Source organism: Pteronotus mesoamericanus, unplaced genomic scaffold, assembly GCF_021234165.1.
Source record: "Pteronotus mesoamericanus isolate MK-2021 breed Mesoamerican mustached bat unplaced genomic scaffold, CSHL_Meso_final contig_180, whole genome shotgun sequence".
NCBI lineage: Eukaryota > Metazoa > Chordata > Mammalia > Chiroptera > Mormoopidae > Pteronotus > Pteronotus mesoamericanus.
In genome coordinates, this window is record NW_026555076.1 from 8,760,399 (window position 1) to 8,771,277 (window position 10,879).

The window sequence follows — 10,879 nt, forward strand, 5'->3', positions numbered from 1 at the left end:
CAGAGCTTCCTGATTGCCTGCCAGCAAGTTATCTTGCCTTGCACTTAACATAATTTCTAGCTCCACACAAATAAGCAAACATAAGAAGGAAGGGAAAAGGCAAGAGTTCAGGAACAAATAGCTTGCTGTGTTTTGGAAACATTTGCCTCGAGGATTTGGCAGCGCGATTCATATTCATTTTGTCTTTGTTTTTTTCTGAAGCATCAACAAATAATATCATAAAAAGAAGCACAATACTTTCACAGAATGTAAATGAGATGAAATAAAGAGAATGTTATTTCTCTGGCATAAATGTTTACCAGTCTGGTTAAACTTCATAGAAATCATGATGAATCGGTGCCTGTTCATGGTCAGGGGGCACGGTGTATTTGTTGTAAGCTTATCCACATGAAACTGATTATTATCTCTCTCCTATAATGTTAATGTTTTTTTAAAGCATGTTCATTTATTTACCTTGTAATTCCACATTTTTGTCAGGTCATTTCCTTTATGCTATAAGAACTAGTGTCAGATGTTCATTGTAGTGACACATGGAAAGCCACCCAGTGGAATATAATGAGGCCTGCTGTCAATAAATTAATAATGTTGACCTGAAAAGAATAGTAAAAGCACATCTTCTACCCACCAGTCACTACTGACTATGAACTCCTCCACAAATGCCATGAAAAGAATACTGTGCCCATGATAACCCAGCAGTTGAACTCCATGGTGGCTTTTTATTTAATCTTAGATGTAGGGGAGTGGGGGAAGATGTACATTCACATGCCCACCGTAGTTAATAATAACTTCTAAGTCTGGCATTTCCTGATAATGCAACGGGCTTATGAAACAGCTTTCATCCAAGACCTTTAAAACGCTTAAAATCAAGCAAGTATTATCAGCATTTGAAAGATAAGAGAACCCCCAAAGATTATGCAATTTGCCCAAGGTCAAGCAGAAAAACTTACAAAAGCGAAAATATAGCTCAAGGTAACCAACTCCCTGTCTGTTGTTCTAATTAGACAATCCTCTCCTGTGTTGGGCTTGAAACTCTGCCTTAGGTTCTCAAAAACCTCCAACGGATCACTGAAGTCCAGGGAATGTTCCCATAGGGCAACTGTGGTTAATTGAACATCTTGCAACTTGCAAGATTCTGTTATTAGTCTCATTAATTAGTTTAAAGCATTTCTCACAAAACAAATTCTCAAAACACATGAAAATTAAGGATTTCCCCCTTGTTTTATAATCTCATAAATTGAGATGTTAAAAACAAATTATAATTGAAATAAATGTGTCACATTTTAACTTACAACTCAATAAAAAAATAAAGCCACCAACTGCACTGAGTTGTTAACTGCAAAGAGGCTGGAGGCACACAGGCCCTCCACAAACAAGCCCTTCATGGTGCACAGGGTATTCTGAATTAAGTAGCACAAAAACTAATTTGAGTAAATTGCCTAACACAGGTAAAGATCTGAAAAATACTAAGTGATAATGTCTGACTAAGACGTTTCCCTTTCACGTCTGAGCTGCTGCATTTGCTATTCCCTAAACCCTGACCACCTTTCCTGTCTCATCTCTCCTTCTTCATCATGTTAATTCCCGTTAAGACCCCACTTAAGTATCACCTCTTTCCTGAATCCTCGCCTGCCCTCTCCATTTTCTACCTCATCCCTCCAGACTAAAATACAGCCCTCCTCTCTGCTCCTATCACCCTCTTGGCTTCTATCAACCAACTATTTTCCAGTGCTTAAATGGTCTCCCCTGTGCACTAGACTGAGCTCCAAAAGAGCAGGGCAAGTGTTTCAATTGTGTAAAAGTGGGAGAGGAGCCAGCAATTAAAAGTTTAGGAAAACTGTTCAGTCTGGAAAAGGGGACTTTCCTATTTCAGCCCCAACAACTAAAGAGCTTAGATGCTGTCGACACCCTTTATTATCCTTACCAGAAGAAGAAAGCTAAACAAACTGAAAACCAATTACTTTTCTTGAACCCTTTAGATAACTGAAGTCGCCAGGAAAAGAGCCATTCCAGAATCTGGAGAGGAAGGTGGACCCAGAGAGTCAGAGCTGAAACCAGCTTACCTGGGAGCAGATGTCGCTGGAGCCATAACTGATTGAAACACTGAAATGACAATTACGATGAATTGCTCGAAGTTGAGTGTGGCTTAGTGTGAGAGTGATCCACTCCTGGGAGCTGCAGCCTTTGGGAGCCGCTATACTTTTGTGGGTTTTATCTCCAGGAGCCTCACCAGGTGCTTATGGGGAGGGGAGGGGAGGGAGAGGGGGAAGGAGAGGGAAGAAAAGCAAACTTTCACACTAAAGGCCTATTTACCTCAGTCCCTATAACTCGACACAACATACACAAGTTTCAACAAAAAATCACAAGGCATGCCAAAAAAGACACAGTCTGAAGAGGCAAAACAAATTTAAAACTAAAGTCGGATATGACAGAGTTTGGAATTATAATACAGGGAAATTAAAGAAACAATGGCTAACATGTTAAGGCCTCTCATGCAAAAAATAGACAATATGCAAGATCAAACAGGTAATATAAGCAGAGAGATAAAAACTAGGAAAGTAGCAAAAGAAAATGCTAAAAAGCAAAAACACTTCAAAAATGAAGAATACCTTTGATGAGCTTAGCAGTAGACAGATCCCAATGAAGAAATGCCAATGATGTTAAAGGTAGCTAAATAAAAACTTCCCAAACTGAAATGCAAAGAGAAAAGAGGAAGAACATCCAAGGACTGTGGGATAATTTCAAAAGGTAGAGCATATGTGTAATTGGAATAGCAGAAATAGAAGAAAAAGAGAACATCATGGAAGAAATATTTGAAGTAATAATGACTAAACTTTTTCCAAAATTAATGACAGACTTGCAACTACACATCCAGGAAGCTGAGAGAGCACTAAGTGGGATAAATACCCAAGAAATTTACATTGAAATATATCACATTCAAATGAAAGAAAAAATAGACAAGATCTTGAAAGAAGCCAAAAGGAAAAAAAAATATTACCTAGAAGATCAAAAATAAGAACTATAGCAGACTTATCACCAAAAAAATTTTGCAAGCAAAAGGAGAGTGAAGTAAAATATTTACTGTTGAAAGAAAAAAATGAATCCTTAAAATAAGATCTTTTAAAGGATTTATCAATCTTAGGGGGGAGGGAGTATTTTTTAAACAACTTTAAGTGTAACTGATATATAGTGAACTGTACATGTTTAAACTGTACAGTTTATAAGTATGTATTGGACAGATGTATATACCCATGAAACCATTACCATACCCAAGATAACAAATAAATCCCTCACCCTTTCAAAGTTTTTTGTGCTCCTCTATAATTCCTTCTTAGGCTCCCTTGCCGCTCCTCCCCAGGCAATCTGTGATGTGCTTTCTGTCACTATAGATTAGTTGTGTTTTTTGTAAATTCATGTAAATGGAATCATATAGCATATTCTTTTATGCCTGGCTCCTTTAACTCAGCATAATTATTTTGAGAATTATCCACATTGTAGTATTTTTATCAACAGTTCATTCCTCATTATTGCTAAGCATGAATTCCACTTGTGCACATTCCATAATTTGTTTATAGTTTGGGGCTATTGTGAGTAAAGCAATTGTGAATATTCATGTAACAGTTTTTTTGCATATATATAATTTTATATCTTTTTTTAAAATACCCAGTAGTGAAATAGATGGATTATACAATAGCATATTTTTAACTTTTTAAGACACTGCCGAAGTGTTTTACAAATTGTTAATACATTCTTTATTTCCACAAGCAGTGTATGAAAGTCAAATTCCTCCACATCCTCACCAACATTGGGTACAGTTGGTGATTTTAATTTTAGTCATTTTAATAGGTATGTAATGGTATCTCATAGTTTTAATTTACATTTCCCTGATAACTAATAGGAATATTAAGCATCTTTTTATGTGCTTATTTACAACCACACATTTTATTTGGTGATGTATTTTCTCAAATGCTCAGCCTATTTTTCAATTGAGATTTTTGTTTCCCAGTTGAGTTTAGAGCTTCTTTATATTTGGTTGGACAAAAAAATTCACTTACTTTCTTCCATAAAATAAAGACACATTTTTCTTTTTCACCAAGAACTTTATTGATTTGGATATTTTGAGTATGTCAGCTATCTCCAATGTGGTATGAGATTGATGGTTCTCAATTACTGTTCTGATTTGATCACTATCAGTTTCAACTGGTCTACCATGATGCGACCATAGAGCATCGTCCAGTGAGAAATCTCCAGCACAAAACTTCGCAAACCACTTTTGACATGTTCAATCAATACTAGCACTTTCTCCATACACTGCACAAATCTTTTTTTGCATTTCAGTTGCATTTTTACCTTTCTTGAAATAATAAAGCATAATATGGCAAAAATGATGGATATTTTCTTTTCTTCCATATTAAAATGGCTACACAAAGATTCACCAACTTTGATAAGTTTCATTTTAATGCACACTGATATATTGTGATAGCTGTCACAATACAATCTAACAAAATTGTTCTGAATGAAGATAAAGAAAAATAAGTTTTACTAGAGCCATCTTATAATAAAAACCAAATGAAATTTTGGCCAACCCAATATATTCTTGATGCAAATCCTTTTAAGATATAGAATGTGCAAATATTGTCTCCCAGTATGTGGCCTGTATTTTCATTCTTTTAAGAGTGTTTTTCAAACCTGCTGAAGAAAAAAATCACATAAGTTTAGGAAGCACAGAGCATCCCAACCAAGATTAATCCAAAAAGGCCCACACCAAGACACCATAATGGAAATTGCAAAGGTTAAAGACAAAGAATCTTAGAAGCAGCAAGAGTGTGACAATTAGTTACCTACAAGGGAGCTCCCATAAGACTGTCAGCTGATTTCTCAACAGAAACATGTCAAGCCAGAAGAGATTGGCATGAAATGTACAAAGTGATGAAAAGCAAGGACCTGCAACCAAGATCACTGTATTTAGCCAGGCTATTGTTTAAAACTGAAGATGAAATAAACAGCTTCACAGACAAAAAAATTAAAAAAAAAAGATTTATTACCACCAAACCAGTATGGCAAAAAAATGTTAAATAACTTGAAGAATAAGAAAAAGAAAAGAAATAGAGAGAAAGAGAGAGGAACATATGTATAAAGAATAAAATGGCAATAATAAGTCCCAATCAAAAAGAACATTAAATATAAATGGATTAAATGTTCCAATCAAAAGACATAGGGTAGCTTAATGGATAATAAAACATGACTTATATATATATGCTGTCAATAAGAGACCCACCTCAGAATAAAAGATACACACAGACTGAAAGTGAAAAGATAGCAAAAATATTTCATGCAAATGGAAGTGAAAAAAAAATCTGGGGTAGTTATCCTTATATTAGACAAAAGACTCAAAACAAAGGCCATAACAAGAGACAAAGAAGGTCACTACATAATACTAAAAGGTTAAATCCAACAAGAGGATATAACCCTTGTAAACATATATGTATCCAACAAAAGAGCACCTAAATACATAAAGAAAATCTTGGTGAACATTTAGGGAGATATTAACAGCAATAAAGTCATAGTAGGGAATTTTAACACTCACTGACATCAATGGATAGATCTTCCATACAAAAAAAAAAAATCAACAAGGCAACAGTGATCTTAAATGACATACTGAATTGAATAGATTTAATTGATACTTACAGAACATTTCATCTCAAAGCAGTAAAATATATTCCTCTCAAGTTGCATATAAAAACATCCTCAAATATTTACCACATGTTAGGACACAAAATAAATCTTAATAACTTCAAGAAGATTGAAATCAGGTCAAGTATCTTCTCTGACCACAATAATATGAAACTAGAAATCAATTAACATTAAAAAATGCAAAAGCACTCAAATATATGAAGGCTAAATAATATGTTATTAAACAATGAACAGGTTAACAATGAGATCAAGTTAGAAATCCAAAAGTTACTTGAAGACAAATGAAAATCAACACACAACAACCCAAGATCTATGGGAAACAGTAAAGCAGTTGTTAGAGGGAAGTTCATAACACTACAGGCCTAATTCAAGAAGCAAGATAAATCTCAAATAAAGAATCTAATTCTACACCAAAAAGAACTAGAAAAACAATAGCATGCAAAGCCCAAAGTAGAGGGAAGAAAATAATAAAGACTAGAATGGAAATATATGGCATAGAGGAAAAAAAAATGAAACCAAGAGTTGTTTATTTGAAAAGATAAACAAGATTCACAAACCTTTAACCAGACTCATCAAGAAAAAAAGGGAGAGGACCCAAATATATGAAATCAGAAATGAAAGCAGAGAAGTAACAATGATACCATAGAAATACAAATGATTGTAAAAAAATACTAAGAACAACTATGTGCCAACAAATTGTACAACCTGAGCAAAATGGATAAATGCCTAGAAACATGCAACCTTCCAAAACTGAATCAAGAAGAATCAGAAAATCTGAATAGACCAATTACAACTAATGAAATCGAAGTAGTAATCAAAATACTTTGTAAAAATGTAAACTTTTGTTTACATTTGTTTCAATAGTAAATGGGAAACTTTTTCCCATTTACTATTTATGGGAAATAGTAAATAGTAAACTTTTTGTTTACTACAGCAAACAAAAGTTCTAGACAGGATGCCTCCACAGGTGAATCTTACCAAACATTTAAAGAACTAACACTTATCCTTCTCAAATTATTCCAAAAAATTCAAGAAGGGGGAAACTTCCAGGCTCTCTTTACAAAGCCAGCATTGTCCTAATTCTTAAACCAGATAAAGACATTACAATGAACGAAAAGTATAGGCCAATATCCTAAATAAACATAGATGCTAAAATCCCTAACAAAATATAAGCAAACTGGATTCAGCAACACATTAAAAACATCATACATCATGACCAATTGGGATTTATTCTGGGGATGCAAAGTTGGTACAATGTTCACAAGTCATAAACATAATACATCACATAAACAAAAAAGAAGGATGCCACATAATCATATAAATAGACACAAAAAACTTTTGATAAAATCCAGCACCCATTTACGATTAAAGATTCCCAGCAAAGTGTGAATAGAGGGATCGTACCTTAACATAATAAGGCTGTAAAAACAGCCAACATCATACTCAATGATCAAAAACTAAAAGCATTTCCTTTTAGATCAAGAACAAAGCAGGAATGTTCTCTTTCACCTTCTTTAACATAGGAATGGAAGTCCTAGACACAGCAATCAGACAAGAATAAAAGACATCCAAATTAGAAAGGAGGGAGTAAAACTGTCATTATTCACAGATGACATGATATTGCATACACAAAAGAATCCACAAAGAAAACCTACTACATCTAATACATAAATTTGGCAAAATAGCAGGATAAAAAATTAATATTCAGAAATCAGTGGCATTTTAATACACCAATAATGAACTATCAACAAAAGAAATCAAGAAAAAAATCCCATTTACTATTGAAACAAATGTAAAATAAAATAAGGTACCTAGAAATAAATTTAACCAAGAAGGTAAAGACATGTACTCAGAAAACTGTAAGATACTGAAGAAAAGAATTAAGGGAGACACAAGTAAGTGGCAGCATATACCATGTTCATGGATAAGAAAAATTAACATCATTAAAATGTCCATACTACCCAAAGCAATCTATAGATTCAATGCAATTCTTATTAAAATATCAATGGCATACCTCACAGATCTAGAACAAATATTCCAAAAATTTATAGGAAACCACAAAAGGTCCTGAATAGCCTCAGCAACCTTGAGAAAAATGAACAAAGTTGGAGGGATCACACTACCTGATATCAAACTATACTTCAAGATCATAGTGATCAAACAGCATGATATCAGCACAAGAACAGGAATATAACTCAATGAAAGAGAATAAAAAGCACAGAAATAAAGCCATGACTTTATGGTTAATTAATATTTGACAAAAGAGGCAAAGAACACACAATAGGGTTGACAGTCTGTTTAATAATGGTGTTGGAAAAATGGACAAACACATGCAAAAAGTTGAAACTAGGCCACCAACTTATACAATACACAAGAATAAACTCAAAATGGATTAAACACTTAAATGTAAGTCTCAAAACCATAAAAATCCTAGAAGAAAATATAGGCAGTAGGATTTCAGACATTTCTCATAGCAGTATTTGTGTCAATATATCTATATCTCATGAGGCAAGGATAAAAGAAAACAAATGAGACTACAGCAAACAAAAAAGCTTTTGCACAGCAAAAGAAACCATAAACAAAATGAAAAGGAAACCCACTGAACAGAAGATCATATTTGCCAATAATACATCTGATAGGGTGTTAATTTCCATAATATTTAAAGAACTTATACAACTCAATTCCAATAAGACAAACAGCCCAATTATAAAATGGGCAAAGGACCTGAATAAACACTTCTCCAAGGAGGACATACAGATGGCCAATAGACGTATGATAACATGCTCAAGGTCATTAGTCATCAGAGAAGTGCAAACTGAAACCACAATGAGATATCACCTCACACTGTTAGAATGCCTATCATCAATAAATCAACAAACAACAAATGCTGGCAAGGATGTGGAGAAAAGAAAACCCTCAGGCACTGTTGGTAGGAATGCAGTTTGGTGCAGCCACAGTGGGAAACAGTATGGCATTTCCTCAAGAAATTTTTTTTAAAAACTTCCATTTGACCTGGCAAGCCCACTTCTGGAAATACCCAAAGAAACCCAAAACACTAATTTAAAAGAATATATGCATACCTCTGTTCATTGCAGCATTATTTACAATAGCCAAGCTCTGGAAACAGCCTAAGTGCCCTTTAGTAGATGAGTAGATAAAAAAGCTGTGGTATATTTACACAGTGGAATACTACTTGGCCATAAAACACACACACACGTGCACACACACACGCACACGCACACACAAACAAGGAAATCTTACCATTTGCTACAGTGTGGATGGACCTGGAAAGCATTATGCTATGTGAAATAAGGCAGTCAGAGAAAGACAAGTACCATATGATCTCACTTATATGTGGAATCTGATGAACAAAATAAACTGATGGACAAAATATATACAGAGGCATGGACACATGGAACAGACTGACAGCTGTCAGAGGGGAAGAGTGTTGGAGGCCTGGATAAAAGAAGGTGAAGAGATTAAGCAAAAAAGAAAAAAGAAAAATGTATTTACATAGACAACAGCGTGGTGATAGCCAGAGGGAAAGGGGAGTTGAGGTAGTTGGGGGAAAGCAAAGGGGTAATAATTGGGGACGGGAAGAGACTTTGCTTCGGGTGCTAGGTGCATAATGGAGTGTGCAGATCATGTTTTGTTGAGTAGTACACGTGAAACTTATATAGTTTCGTGAGCCAGTGTCACACCACTAAATTCATTTTTTTAAGTGTCTTTCAAAGAGAAGTTTCTAACCTTAGTAATGTTCAATTCATCAATTTTGTCTTTTATGGATCATGCTTTTGGTGTCACACCTAGGACACCCTTGCCTATTTCAAACTTCTCAGATTATCATTCACTGAGATTGCATGTTAACAGAAGGAGAAGGCACCTGCTCCAAGAACGTGCACCTCCAGTGCGCAGTTACACGCACCACAGGTTCTCTCATGTTCCCTGAACAAGGCACCGATTTTGTGGCTGCTTATTAACATTCAGTGAAAAACTTGTTTCTCTGGGAATTAAAATGAAAACAAGTAAATATAGCATATAGATGGGGTTCGGGACAAGGTACCCCAAAACCCTTGGCATGACTATTTTAAGTGAAGGCATTTAAGAAAACAGAAATATGGGCACTTTGAACTCCCCTCACAACCTTCTCTGAAAGAGATCACAAAAGCCTCATGTGAGAGGTGCCCTCCCTGTACCTGGACGAAAGGAGTGCCCATATCTCTAAAGCCAAGAAGAACCCAAACCAACAGGCCTAACTCAGGTTCACCAGCTTACTACATTTACTTGCTCTGACCTAGCATATTATGCACCCTGCCTACTTTCCATCAAACTGAGGCAGGTTAGTAAGAAGCTAGGAAAATTCCTAGGCAAGTGGAATAGGGAAACTGAGACAGACAGTTAAACAGCTGAGCAATTTACAGCCAGGTAGTAAGGAATAAGGTCTTGTCTTCCCTAAGCAAGGACACTTAGGAGCAAATGGTTTCGCATTCCAGTGTGTGCAGGGGGCAGAGCTGCCTCAGTTCCAGGTCCCAGTCCCTTTTTGGTGACATTCTCTGAAGGTGAAACTGTCCAGAGAATGACCCTGGTGCCTCTATATTCCCATTTTGGTTCATCACTATATCTAAGGACACACAACTGGGAGGCTGATGAATATTCTGATTGAGACCCGCCCCCCCCCTACAATTTCCACCTTTAGAAAACAAATAAAAACCCATAAGATAAAGGACACAGTGCATGCTCTCCCTCGAGCCTGCCCACGCCTTTCCTCCCCTTCTCTTCTCAGGCCTGTGCTTTTGCTTTCTTTCTCCTGAGCTCTAAAAGATCCCAGGAGACCTGTACCATGGGAACAGTCGGCAGAAGCAGCAGCTCATTCGAGGCTTAGCCTCTGAACTTGCCCCCAGGGACCCTCCTTTTGCCTCTATAACTTGTTTTCTGAGTTCATGCAGCCAGACTGGCTCACTTCTTCTGCCTCTGTGACTTCCTTTGTAAAGGGCCAAGGCAGCCTTGCCTAGGCTCATCCCGTTGCTACGACCATGCGTCTTCCACCCCAAGCCCTTCCTTTGATTCAGCGTCCCCGGCTTTAATAACCGTTCCATCAAAATCACAAGGACTCATGTCATGAAATCTTCCCTGGACAAAGTCAAGAACCCACACATTTGCTACTGTGCCAGAGCATCTGCCGTTCAAT